Source organism: Mustelus asterias, chromosome 3, assembly GCF_964213995.1.
Source record: "Mustelus asterias chromosome 3, sMusAst1.hap1.1, whole genome shotgun sequence".
NCBI classification, from domain to species: Eukaryota; Metazoa; Chordata; class Chondrichthyes; order Carcharhiniformes; family Triakidae; genus Mustelus; species Mustelus asterias.
The window spans coordinates 99081431-99096341 of NC_135803.1; positions in this window are offsets into that span (position 1 = coordinate 99081431).

Below are 14911 nucleotides of genomic sequence, written 5' to 3' on the forward strand. Positions count from 1 at the left end.
AGCCAATTTTGTATCCAATTGGCTACCTGATCCTGGATTTAACCTGATGAAACAAACTACCATGTGGTATCTTGTCAAAGGCCTTGTTAAAGTCCATGTAGACAATGTCGACTGCACTGCCCTCATCTACCTACTTGGTTATCCCTTCAAAAAACTCGATCAAATTTGTGAAACATGATTTTCCACTCAAAGCCATGTTGACTGTGCCTAATCAGTCCTTGCCTCTCTAAATGCCTGTAGATCCTGTCTCTCAGAATACCTTCGAACAACTTATCCACTACAGACGTTAAGCTCACCAGTCTGTAGTTCCCAGGCTTTTCCCTGGAGTCCTTCTTAAACAAAGGCACAACATTTGCTACTGAAGGAGGATAATATAAAACTCATAGTATAAAAGCCCCTCATTTCAAATTCAATATCATAAGTGGACTAGGTTAAGGTAAAGATGACAAGGCGTCTTTTATATAGAATAAGGATTCACCATGTACAATATGCAAAGGTATTGTCTGTAAAACCTCAATTTAACCAAGTGTTATGAAATTAACCTGTATTCTTAATGAGTTTTGTAAACCCTGGCCAGTGGGTGATCTAACTGCTCAGCATGATGGGAAATAGACTGTAGTAGATAGACCAAATTTTTTTGAGACAATGGAGCATAGAGAAAGCAGTTCTCCTTATCAGCTTGAGCCAGGCAGCTGCAAGTTAATCAGGGCTTTGGAATGTACAGGATTAGCTCATGATTAAAGAGGTTGGTACAGTTTCCCGTGCTGATAATAGGACTGGACATTAGCTATAAACTTGACTCCACTTACCAATTAAAATTTGCAGGTGGTAGCAATATCCTTAAATCTATCAGATTTGCATAGTTATGTTTCCTAGTGACTAGAGAAGAACTTTCAGGTGCACTGGACGAATAAGATCCTAATCCTGCTGCTAGGTGGAGCGTTTTTGGCTAAGGTAATGTGTAATATTGTAATTGGACCCTCCAGTTTGGGTGACAAGCTGGGCGGGAAATCGAAGTGTTCAGAAGAGTATATCAATCTCACACTTGTACTGTTACATCAGAAAGGGTAGCCGGTGCTTGCTGACTATCTTTTCTCCTGACGCATGCATGAGCAATAAACTTCTTTTCACTCTTTAACCACATGCTGTCTTTCATGGTCTCTGAATTGCTTGAGTTCAGCTGAGTACAAGACCCCCCCAGAGGGACACTCAGGAAAATTCCTCTTGCACTTTGGCACTGCGAGCAGGATACTCACCCCAGTGTCCGGAGGTGAGACATGTTCCCAAAAGGTGGGTGAGTACATTTAAAATACCACCCAGTAGTTAGGAGATTACGTGACTGGAAGCCGGAAGTTGAGTATCTCGGACTGGGGAAAAGGTGTGAAAGCAGTATGTATGTAAAGAACCTGCGATTAATGTAGGGGGCCAAGGATGGACACTCGAATCCCGTGCATGGAGCAGAGCAATAAAAGTGGGGCCACATGGACAGAAAGGGCGTTTGAAGAGAAGCTATGTATAAACATAGGAGGACGGGGACGGATGCTTGGATCACCTATGCAGCAGAGCAAAGAGCTGCGTAGCAGGGCAGCATCAAAGGGCTAGACCATCCAAACGGAGACTGCTGGCTCGGGCGCTTGGAACCCACAGTGAGGGGTTTGGGAGGAGCAAGGGACGAAGGCTGTGTGAGAGAGGCAGCAGGGAGAGGTCCCAGGGTATGAGTTCCCTGTGGGAGACATGTCAGAGAGAGAGAGAGAGAGAGAGTGAGACCAAAGAAGGGAGTTAAGGGTTAACGAAACAAGCAGGGAGCCAGCTTTCTGTGTGTGTCAGAGAGAGAGAGTGATTGGAAGTGGTAGTGAGACGAGGAGCCACAAGATGGCGCTGAGCAGCCGGAGTTCTGGAGAGGCTGAGTGGAGATCAGACGATAGTTTGATTCAAATGGTAGCAACAGAGAATGGAAAGATGTTAATCAAGATGATAAGTAAGGGATACAATCCGGAGGCTTCGGAGGCAGAACAGAAGGCCTGGTGGAAAGGCCAGTCCAAACATTGGGCTGAGATGGCAGCTCTGATGGTAGCTGCCATGCTGAGACACCGCCTCCAGTTAGAGGCAAAAAACAGACTGCCGAGGCCAAGGCGGCAAAAGAAGCCTCAATAAATACCCCATGGGGAGGATGATGGCGGGACAATCAATTCCTTCAGTAACCTTCCCAACAACGGAAGCAAGAGCGAGTGGGGAAGTTGAATCAGGAAAGGCAGTTCAGGATGATAGTAAGGAGGCAGCTCCGCCGGTTAATATGGCCCCAAAACAATGATAAAAAGTTGTGTGGATGGAGGAGGGGAACCTATGGTAATTACAAAAGAAATGCCCCTGACAGCGGCAGAAAAACAAATGCTGATGGACAAAGAAGCCAAGGAACAGTATTTCAATGTCTGAGGGATTTAATAGGCCGTCTGCATTTTCTCAAAAAGCAGGTACAGGGATTGGACTAAGCAGGCAGGAGAGAGTACTCCTAAGTTGCCCACACCAGGAGATGAGGTAATGGTGAAACTCATGACAGACAAAAAGGGATTAGGAACTCGCTGGGAAGGGCCTTTTGATGTGGTGGTTGCAGGGCAGACATGCACCCTGATTAATGAGAAGTGCGGCCTGTGGTGGAGACACTGGACTTAGTGAGAAACCCCAAGATCGCGAACCTGACCAAGTGACTGAATGATTTATTATAATAGCAGAAGTATCGAGAGTCTGATTAGATCAAGTTTGTTCTGATTACTAATTTTAAGGCCATCAGGCAATCTGATTTGTATTACAGATTATATACTAGGAAAGATACCTGGAGCTCTACAACGACAACTACAATCAAGGCACAGCTCCAATCAGGACCGCCCGGACATCCCCCAGTGCAGAAGCAAGTCAAGAGCACGTAACAAGTGTGGCATGGTGATTATACAAGTCCTGTTATTCGTTCTTGACATTGACCAACAATTGTGTCCGATTGTAAGACAGAGGCTGTTATAAGGAATGCATGTGTTCATATCATTTTAGTATTGAATATACAGATGTTGACTGAAGTAGAACCAATATCTAGGATGTTTCATCAATTTGGAGAGGTATATGTGAACACTCATCTATACATGGCACACACAAATGCAAAGATGACTTACCAGTCAAAGTGTTGGGTTTGTTCATCTCTTCACATCCACGCGGGAGGAGGAATACCTTTCGAGCCAACACTCCTGACATGGTCTGAGTTGATAATGGCAGATCAGGTAGTTCAGGAGACTAGATATCCTGGACACCACATACCAGGATTTGACAGTACAGAGATGTGGAGAAAGTTCCATGGCAGTAGGAACTGTGCAGGGAAGATAGGTTATATGAGAGAGTACACACCCGTCTATAATCTAAAAAAGTCAGCTCCTAATCTCATTTTGAAACAGCCAAACCTGAAACCAAAGGGAACTGTGTGGAGAATCTGAAAGGCACTAGGAAGAATTTAGGGGTAGGTGAGTGCAACTACAAAGTGGGCCAGAACAGCCGATCTACCTGAATCCACCCAAAGGGGATCAGTCATGTAACATATTCCAGTACTTTAAAGGAGGCAACACTTACCCAACACTCAATGGTAATTATTGGATCTGTGGAGACAAAGCATACCCTTGGCTCGCTATTGGAGGTTGCGCTCCATTTTGGAACAAGTAGCCAATGACACAGCTACTGCCCTAGCTGCAGTAAACGATGAGGTGGTTGCCATGCGCATGTGGTGCTTCAGCATCGTTTGGCATTGGTTTATGTCTTGGCAAAGAGGGGTGGGACGTGTGCAGTGATTGGGTCAGTGTTGCGCTTACATGCCAGGTAGTTCAGATAACTTAACTAATCTGGCTGCTCGCATCAGAAAAGAGGTGGAGAAACTTAAACAACCACCCTTGTCTACCTTGGGTGAATGGCTTTCAGGATGACTTGTGCTGTGAGAACATCGATCCTACAAGGGATTGCAATATTTTTCATGGTGATCTTGGCAGTGATGATACTCAGCAATGTAGTTAAGTGTGCCTTAACAAGGCTGTCCAAGTCCACAGAAGGGATAGCACAAGTGATGGCAGTTAAGTTGAGCAAGAAAGGATACGAAGGGACCAGTCATCCTCCAGGACATAGAAACAAGTATTGGGACACTTCTATTTAATGGCCTTAGGGGGTGCCTGCTACTGCTCTGCAACTTGATCAGGTCGGGGGGGGGGGGGGGGGGGGGGGGGGGCACTGCCACTGCCACTTTGCAGCTGCAATCGGATTGGGAGAGGGAGGCCTGATTAGCCTGTATGGTGGGGGGATCAGGGGCTAGATGTCCATGTATTGTGAGGCTCGTGATTAGCCATGGGTCCCTGCGGGAGGGGGAGGAAGCTGGTTGAGGCTTCCTGCATTAGCAGAGGCCTAACAGCTCTCTGTTGTCAGACCCCTGCAGTTGCTATTGAGCATGTGCAGAATCAGAGGTCTGCACATGCACAGCAGCCTCCTCTATTTGCCTGGCTGGCAAATTAAGCTCAGCCCACTGCCTGCAGCTGCTAGAAACAGTCTAGACCATTTCTTCAATGATTAAGTGCCTAAGATTGGGTATGAAAACTCGACCGAGAAACGGATCAGGAACTCTCCCATTGTCACGCTAGCTGTACACTTGGAATCATTCTCATAAAATTCCATTCCAGAGGTACAACTCCTGTGGAATGAAACCTGCTTGAAAGGGACAAGCAGGTCCATCTTTACAATAGCCAAAAAAAAATCATTGCTTATTCCTTGGATGAGGGATTGGTTGGGAATACCGGTACATATTTCCCATCTCTGTTACAAGTGAGTGCCTGACATTAGTGAACACTGTGGGTTTTTATGAAAACCTGACATCTTCATTGCCAGCGATTCCAGGCTTTTCATTTGTCGATGTTTTAATCTGAATTTAAACTCTCTAAGTGCGATGGGGGTTGAAGAGTTCTCTTTTCCTGGGTTGCCAGTCCAGTATAAAAAGTACTATATTAACCAGCCCGTGACATTGAAGAGATCATTTATCCAGGAGCTGTGAGAACAAATCACAGGAGCCAACTGGGGAACATGAATGAGCCTCCAGCAAGAGCAGAGATGAAAAGAACTTCTTTCCTCTGCACATTGGCGGAGCAGAGACTGGATCGATTCACACCTTTTATAAATGTTCTAGGTGAATGACTGATTGGAATCAGGATGCTGGGATGCAGGGCGGAATCTGAGCATGTGGTTCAGGGAATGGGGGTGGCAGGGCTGGTGTCCAAATCATTGGTTTTGAGGATGAGGCTATAAAACCACCTGGCCACATTTTTACCCCACCTCCCTGAAGAGGGAAATTATTAACCAGCTAATAAGGTTTTAGACAGAATACATAAGGCACTGACAGCACCACCAGCAAAAGTGAAATGATTCTTGAAACAAAGTTAATAAGTTAATGAAACAAATAGTTTACACATACGTGGATGCAGTAAGAGGATTAAACAAGTAATTATGATTTTAAAACATATATGCTGATATTTTAAATGTATTTTAAATATTGAATGAATTGTTATCCATTTCAGCCAAAAGTGAGTTACTGCAAGGTATGATGGTAAAAGTGAAGAGTTCGGAGCCAAAGGAACCCTGGTAGTTAGCAGACTTCATATCAGAAAGTTTCTGGTGAGGGAACACATCTTGCAACATTATGAATAGGGATATTCATTGCCTGGACATAGAATAGATACGTACCTGGACACAGGATTAGCAATGAGTTGGTGGGAATGTTCACTTTGACCTCTATATGAGCATCTATAGTTACCTAGCAACAGGGGAGTGACTTTAGCCAAGATGGGAGTTAGTGTCTGGATAAAATGGATGATAAGATATCATTATGCTGGATAGTAGAGTGCAATTGGCTGAGGTGTTATTATTGATGTATGTTCATTGAATGTAATTGATTTTAAACTAATGTATGGCAGGAATAATTGATAAGAAAATATATAATTGATCTGTTTTTGATTGTACACGTTAGATATATCGAAGAGGTTCTATCGCTCTATTTCAGAGCTACTTAATCCTTTTAGTGATCTCTGAGCAGCTGTTTGTTATGTTTTTGTTTTAAATAAATGTTACGTCTTTGTACAGAGATATCTGCCTCGTGAGTTTTGCACTGTCTGTAGTTAAAGACAGTACCGACCATCTCAATTTACCCCACAACAGCCCCCAGCAGCTGCCTGCGTGAAGCAGGCAGAAAGATGCAGCTGAAGGGCTTCAGTGAGCCTTTCTTTTATTCATTTGTGGGACATGGGTGTCACTGGCTAGGCCAGCATTTATTTCCCATCCCTAGTTGCCCTTGAGATGGTGGTGGTGAGCTGCCTTCTTGAAACACTGCAGTAGCGATTGATACAACTGAGTGGCTTGCTAGGCCATTTCAGAGGGCCATTAAGAGTCAGCCACATTGCTGTCAGTGAAGATGTTTAGAGGGTGGGGGGGGGGGGTGGTTGGCGGTATGTAACCCTTTAACTATTAAAGGGACAGGCAGCCAGCTGCCTTGTGGGAAGACAATGGGCTCCTTCCCTTTAAAGGTACAGGCAGCCCCCTTTCTGGGGACCTCGGGGTCTTTTAGATTTGGGTGCTTTTCCTCAAATCTTAATGCATGAAAGAACAGCTTCAAGGGCTTTTAGAAAATTTGCAACTGCAAAACACATTTACAAACCAGTTCTTACAGCCGTTACACGTTTTCAATCCAAGTCTGACAAACTGCAGAAAGTCAATTAATGAAAGACTCATTGCACAGCCTAATGAATGTAGCCGGCATGAGACTGGGAAGAGGTGAATGTTATAACTCCTGCACCATCTAGTGGCAGCTATTTGTCTGAAGGAATTCTGCAGCAGTCTCACTGGCAAGGAAAGACTTACATTAACAGAATACCTTACGGAAGGTTGCCATTCCTTTAGGATTGCCCTGGTGCCACCAGGAATTAAAGATTTTATCTCCTGTGTGAAAGCCCAGAGAAAAATTGTCGGGGGAGTAAAATGATTCAGTGTTCCTTATTTTTTGTGTTGGCTGTGTGACTCAATTGGTAACGGCTGCCTCCGAGTAACAAAGTTTTTGTTTCAAATCCTATTCCAGTACCTTAGCACTGAACCTGAAAGCTGATGGTGCAGTACGTAGGGAGTGCCCCACTGCTGGAGATGCTGCTCAGGATGTAAGAGGCACTTTTCTTTGGCAATATCAATATCAAAAGATTAGCCAAAAGTCTGAGCTCTACTTCACAGATTCAGGCTTAGGGGGGGAATGGTGGCAGAGTGGTAATATCACTGGCCTAGTAATCTAGAGACTCAGGGTAATAGTCTGGGGACCTGGGTTTGAATCCCACCACAGCAGATAGTAATCATAACTTGGAATTAAAGGTCTAATGATGACCAATGTCAATTGTTGGGAAAATCCATTGGTTCACTAATGTCCTTTCATATAATCCCTACAGTGCAGAAGGAGGCCATTCAGCCTATCGAGCCTACACTGACAACAATCCCACCCAGACCCTATCCCTGCAACCCCACGCATTTACCCCACTAATTCCCTCAACGCTAAAGGGCAATTGAGCATGGCCAATCAACCTAACCTGCACATCTTTGGACTGTGGGAGGAAACCAGAGCACCCGGAGGAAACCCACCCAGACACAGGGAAAATGTGCAAACTTGTTGGAGGGGATTCTTAGAGATAGGATGTATGCGCATTTAGAAAGGAATAAACTCATTAACGATAGCATGGTTTTGCGAGAGGGAGGTCATGTCTCACTAACCTGGTGGAGTTTTTTGAAGAAGTGACTAGAATGGCTGACAAGGGAAGGGCCGTGGGTGTCGTCTATATGGACTTTAGTAAAGCGTTTGACAAAGTCCCTCATGGTAGGTTGGTGCAAAAGGTTGGATCTCATGGGATAAAGGGGGAGGTGGCTAGATGGGTGGAGAACTGGCTTGGTCACAGAAGTCATGATGTGGAGATGCCGGCGTTGGACTGGGGTAAGCACAGTAAGAAGTCTCACAACACCAGGTTAAAGTCCAACAGGTTTATTTGGTAGCAAATACCATAAGCTTTCGGAGCAATGCTCCTTCGTCAGATGGAGTGGTCTCTGTCACAGAAGACAGAGGGTGGTAGTGGAAGGGTCTTTTTCCGGCTGGATGCCTGTGACTAGTGGTGTTCCGCAGGGCTCTGTATTGGGACCTCTGCTGTTTGTGATTTATATAAACGATCTGGAAGGTGTAACTGGGGTGATCAGTAAGTTTGCGGATGACACGAAAATGGCTGGACTTGCAGATAGTGAGGAACATTGTCAGAGGCTACAGAAGGATATAGATAGGCTGGAAATTTGGGCAAAGAAATGGCAGATGGAGTTCAATCCAGATAAATGCGAAGTGATGCATTTTGGTAGAACTAACGTAGGGGGGAGCTTATACGATAAATGGCAGAACCATAAAGGGTGTAGATACGCAGAGGGACCTGGGTGTGCAAGTCCACAGATCCTTGAAGGTGACGTCACAGGTGGGGAAGGTAGTGAATAAGGCATATGGCATGCTTGCCTTTATAGGACGGGGCATAGAGTATAAAAGTTGGGGACTGATGTTGCAGTTGTATAGAACGTTGGTTCAGCCGCATTTGGAATACTGCGCCCAGTTCTGGTCGCCACACTACCAGAAGGACATGGAGGCTTTAGAGAGAGTGCAGAGGAGGTTTACCAGGATGTTGCCTGATATGGAAGGGCTTAGTTATGAGGAGAGATTGGGTTAACTGGGGTTGTTCTCACTGGAAAGACGGAGAATGAGGGGTGACCTAATAGAGGTGTATAAAATTATGAAAGGCATAGATAGGGTGAACGGGGGGAAGCTTTTTCCCAGGTCGGTGGTGACGTTCACGAGGGGTCATAGGTTCAAGGTGAGGGGGGGGGGAGGTTTAACACGGATATCAGAAGGACGTATTTTACACAGAGGGTGGTGGGGGCCTGGAATGCGCTGCCGGGCAAGGTGGTGGACGTGGACACACTGGGAACGTTTAAGACTTATCTAGATAGCCACATGAACGGAGTGGGAATGGAGGGATACAAAAGAATGGTCTAGTTTGGACCAGGGAGCGGCGCGGGCTTGGAGGGCCGAAGGGCCTGTTCCTGTGCTGTATTGTTCTTTGTTCAGACAGTCACCCGAGGTTGGAATTGAACCCGGGTCCCTGGTGCTGTGAAGCAGCAGTGCTAACCACCATGCCACCGTACTGTCCTTTAGGAAGGAAATCTGTCATCCTTACCAGGTCTGGCCTGCATGTGACTCCAGACCCACAGCAACATGGCTGACTCTTAAATGCCCTCTGAACAAAGGTAATTAGGGATGGGCAATAAATTCAGGCCTAGCTAGCGACGTCCACATCCCATGAATGAACAAAATAAATCCATGGCTGCCAGAGGTGGAATGATGGAAATCAGGAATGCAGAAGAGACTAGATTTGGTGATATAGTGGGGATTTGTAGGGATGCAGGACATTTCAGAGATTGGTAGAAGTGAGGTCATGGAGGGATTTGTAGAGAATGGTCATTTTAAAATTAATGCATTATTGTGCCTGGAGCCACTGTTGGTCAGTGAGGATGAGTGAATGAAAGATATGCTATGGAAAGCAGAGGTTTCATGAGTGAAAGGTTCTGGAGGGTGGAAGATGGGAGGCTGGCCAGTACGTCTTTGGAATAGGTTCAAAGGCGTCAAAGTCATGAATAAGGGTTTCAGCAGCAGATGAGGTGGACGAAGGGCAGAGCTGTGCTATGGAGCTCCCTCTACACAGTCCATCAAACACTCCCAGGCACAAACAGCGTGAGTATATAAGGAATAAAACCCCTTTGACACATCAACCCTGTGTATTAGCGAGATAGTTCCATTTCCCACCTCCAGTTGGAGTAGTTGATGTGGCCTCACACCGAGCCCATCTCACTCAGTACCTCTGCGGAGAAATTGCTTAACTCCAACAGTTTGGACTTCCTCTGACCCAGGTCCCAACTGCCTAACAGGCTGCTTGACTCTGCAGTTCCACACGCTGGTTTTTTATCAGATTGTGTTGATTAAAGAAGGAAGTTGGACTCTGATATAGGGCACCGCAGGCTGAACTCATTGATTCCATTGATCCCCACTGGACAGTGTACTCAAAAGAATGGGATCTTTAGCACCTGTCTGAGCCACTGAGGGAGGAAGGATGGTGCTTCCAACAATGTAGCAGCTACTCGGCACTACCTTTGTCACCTCCAGTTTTGACTATTGGGACAAATATCCAGTTCACAGTTCATGTCAATATTTCAAAGATAATGGCCGGAATTCTCCCAGCTGCGTGAGTAGCACAGCGGGTCAAAGACGTCAGCTGGGGGCCTCTAGCGGGACTCACGACTGGCATCCAGAGATAGTTGGAGTCAGAATGGCTTGTGAGAGAATTCAGAGGCTAGATCTCCGAAAGTGGAGAGTTGAAATCCCGTCTGAGGGTGACAGAGTTCTAATGAGATTGTATAACTTGCAGTGAATATTGATATCTGTGGGGTAGTTGTTGAGAAATCTGTGGGATGTGTCCTGGTCATATCTGCCATTTAATGTGCAGTGAGCTGTGTTTGACCACAGCTTGCCCGTTAATGCATATGTACCTCACATTGATTCTGAATGTGAGAGAGTATAAGATGGATATTGTAGATGGGTAAGATGCTCTTTTGGAGAGTCAGTGGAGACTCAATGGGCCAAATGGTCTCTTTCTGCACTATGGGGATTCTATGGTTCTAAGCTATTGCCCCGCATACCTGACTTAGATAATCATATTTGGGTTTTTTTGCATCGCTTGTTTCATTCCCTTCATCTGGAAAAATGATCGGTATATCTACAGTTTTCATTATGTCAAGCCCACTCCCCGCTGCACTTACAGTCTAACTCCTTGGCTTAATGTATCATTACCCTTAGATTTTTCTGTCTTTGTGTGAGGGCAGTGCCAACTCCTTTGGGACATTTGGCCAGCATTTGCCAGCTGTTTGGGTTAATTGATAGCACAATAGGCCTAACAGGGGGATCAATTAAAGTGTAATTAGAACATTACTAGCATCTTACATCTAAACCAGCTTCAGAGCTTCTTACTGCAGTAATATTAAAAGTACTCTTGGCCCTGCTAAACTGTTAAGGAAATCAGCCGGTTAGCAAAGCCAAGGCTCCAGTGTACTTGTGAAATGAGAGTTCACACAACTGATGCCAGCTCATTAACTTTTCTCATTTAGCCGCCATTGAAAATTTCTATTCTTATTTTATTTTAGAAATGGAGTGACCTTGTTGTTTCACAGCTGTTTTGGTTAGGAATGAGTTTTGGTGAGGTTTGGAGTAAATAAATCAGAAGGAAGAGACAGTTCCTTTCAGGGAAACTGCTGTCACTATCCTTAATATTACAGGTCATAAGCCGCGGATTACACCCTCCAACCAGCAGTGGTCCCTGAGCCAGCAACCCTTGCCAACCACATTTCAACTGCCCACTAACCAGGGTAAACCAGTATTCAGCCAGCCAAGGTCAACCAGCTACTAACCAGTGACAGCTGGTCCTCAACCAGTCAACTGCCCATCAGCCAGGATTGACAGTTTTTCTATAAACAGCCCCCAGAACAGAGCTGGCAGCCAGTCTGGCTGAAGCTGATTTTCCATTCTGAAGGATTCCCACTTTTTAACATTGCAACTGTTACTGGCTGCTCAATGGCAATGAGGTCAGGGGGGCTGCAGTGCCACAGAGAGGCCATTGAATGGGGTGGTAATAATGAGCCAGTCTTACTGATGCTCATTGGTTATTGACCAAAGTTGAGGGTGCAGGGCCAGGGCAGCAGCTTAAGGTGTTAGACCTTAGCGCAATTGCAATGTCTCTCTGTCCCTGGCAGGGTGGCGCCCCTTCCCAAAGTCATGCCCAGGAATCCCCTTTGATCTTCTGAACATGTGGCCTTTGAGATATTTGACAGCCTCTGTCAGAGACTGCCAGAGAAACATTCAGGTGAGAACATTTAAGTTGAGACTTTGAAACAGACCCAGGGACTGGGATTAACCCACACCCATTGCTTCTGCTGCGGGCAGCACATTAGCTTCATGCTGCCTGCTAATTTGCATGATAACCATGCAAAGAACAGTGATACACACACTGAGTGGCTGCACAACTCAAAAATCAGACCAGGTTTGTACGAGACTAGTATTACTTAAAGCTGTCCTGGATTACTTGAAAACAGTCTGCACCTCTTAAACCAGGAAGTGCAGTGTGGCTGCAGCATCAGTTGGAACTGGTGGCAGAGGAGAGAACGTGAGCAAGAAGCACACTGACTGATGACACAGGTAGGGAGCATGCTCCAAGGCTCCATTGGAGGCCATGATGGAGGAGGTAGAGAGAAGGAGAGATGACATTGATCCACAGGCAGAAGGGGGTTCTCCAGCCAACTTGTGCAAAGGCAGAGGGAACAGATAGCTGCAGCTTTCAATGTCAGGGGTCAACCTCCAAGTGTCGTAAGAAGTTCAATAATCTCACATGAATAGTCAAGGTCAATGAATTCATCTTCAATTGCTATAACCTACTGACTGCACCTTTAGCTTCAGACCCTTCTCCCTGCAGGACATGTCCATTACTCACCTCCCAACAATCTATACTAGGCACAAATCATACTTATCATTCATGTGCTTCACATCCTGACGCACTTAGCACTGGTTGCAAGTTTCACACCCACAACCCTCAGCCACAGCTAGCTGTTCAACTGGGTAAGGTACATCACTCAAACAACTTGCACTGCATTCACTGATACATCTCCCGCAAAGTTGCAAGACAAAGAACAAAAGAACAAAGAACAGTACAGCACAGGAAACAGGCCCTTCGGCCCTCCAGGCCGCTCATTGGTCCAACTAGACCATTCGTTTGTATCCCTCCATTCCCAGACTGCTCATGCGACTATCCAGGTAAGTCTTAAACGATGCCAGTGTGTCTGCCTCCACCACCCTACTTGGCAGCGCATTCCAGGCCCCCACCACTCTCTGTGTAAAAAACGTCCCTCTGATATCTGAGTAATACCTCGCCCCTCTCAAGATGGCCTACAACCGGAGGCTGCAGGAGTGAATCAGTGGGGGAAGCCATTGCTATTTGTCCGTATCCCATTGGAGGAGACAGTGCTGGCCATCACTGGTGTGGCCATTGATGAGGCCATGGCCAGTGGTGGGGCTGAAACCATTGAAGATAATGGTACCCTAACACCTGATCATCCTTCTCAAACTCTACCTATCCCTCTTCCCAGAACCTCCTGAACAACAACTTTACCTCTGTCCCTTTGCCCTTGCAAGGCACCCAAGAACTATAGCCTGACCAGGCAGCGATGGAAGTGCAACAGTTGGTAGAGCAGGAAGACAGTTATAAACAAAAAACAATAGCTGTAATTTTCATATTCACATCCACCACTTCAGATATTGGAATCATGTGTGCTTTAGAGAAACAGGAACCGCACATGATGAGGCATTGGACACGAGCAGTCTACAGCCTGGGTACTACAGATGTCAGCTCACCTGGAACATAGGAACAAGAGTAGGCCATTCAGCCCTTTAGACCTACTCCACGATTCAAAAAGATCATGGCTGATTGGTTGTGGCCTTTTCTGTCTGCCCCCGATAACTCTTGACTCCCCCGCCTATTGAAAGTCTCTCTAACTCTGTCCTGAATAAATTCAATGGCCCGGCCTCCACTGTTCTCTGAGGAAGAGAACACCATAGATTAACAAGCCTTTGAGAGACAAATTGTCCTCATCTCAGTCTTACATGGTAGACTCTTATGTGTCCCCACGCTTAATCTCCCCAACAAGTGGAAACATCCACCAGGAAGCCACCCTATCCGCCAAGGAGTCTTATATGTTTCAATAAGATCACCACTCCTAAATTCCAACGCTGACTCCAGTCATGCTGCAGAGAGCTGAGGTTTTGTTGGGGTGGGCTACAAGCGCTGCGATGCTTGGCATTGGCATGCCTGCCAAAACACCTGAAGTTAATGTTGAGGAGAAAGGAACTGAGCACCAACCTGCAACAGGGCTTTGCTCAGAGCTTGGAGCCCATCCTTTCCAGCATGGAATGGTGACCAACTCCATTAGGTGAGTGATTGGGAGGGGAACCTCCAGATGGTGGTGTTCCCATGTGTCTGCTGCTCTTGGCCTTCTCAATGGTAGTGGTCGTGGGTTTGGAAGGTGCTGTCTAAGGAGCGTTGGTGAGTTCCTGCAGTGCATCTTGTAGTCATTTCAGTGTAGTACCGTGGGAGGCTTTGTCTTAAGGATGTGATGTTAAAGCCTGTTTGAATCGACACAATGTCCTGGGCAATATCTATCTTTCAATCAATGCCAATTATCTGTTAATTCAGCTGATTTGCTGTGGTTGACATATTAGTCTATATAAAAAGGATGGCTATACATTGTAAAGTGCTTTGGAACAGCCTCAGAAAGGAAATGGTGCTACATAAATGCAGGTTCTTTACCATTATTAAATCAAAAATGCGTGTATAAAACTGGTTTCCCCTGACTGATTTCCCATTGCTGTTTGGTGCTGGAACCAGATTTGAGTTGATTATCGCAGTGATTCTGTGAAAGGGATCCTTTCCCAGTGCCAGCCTTCGAATGGCTCTTAATGCTGGGCCGTTTCCCCCACCGACACCAGTTGGTGTTTAATGTCAGCGCTTATCAAATGCCAACTGCAGGCAAAAGCAAGATGCCAGATTGGCATGCTGGAAATGATTCCAGTCAATTTGCCACTCAATGCTCACAGCTGGTATCTCAGTGCCCACTCCTGTTACTTTGGCAACATCTCAATTTTACTCATGACCCTAATGCAACACCATTTTATTCCGATTAAGGCACAGTCTAC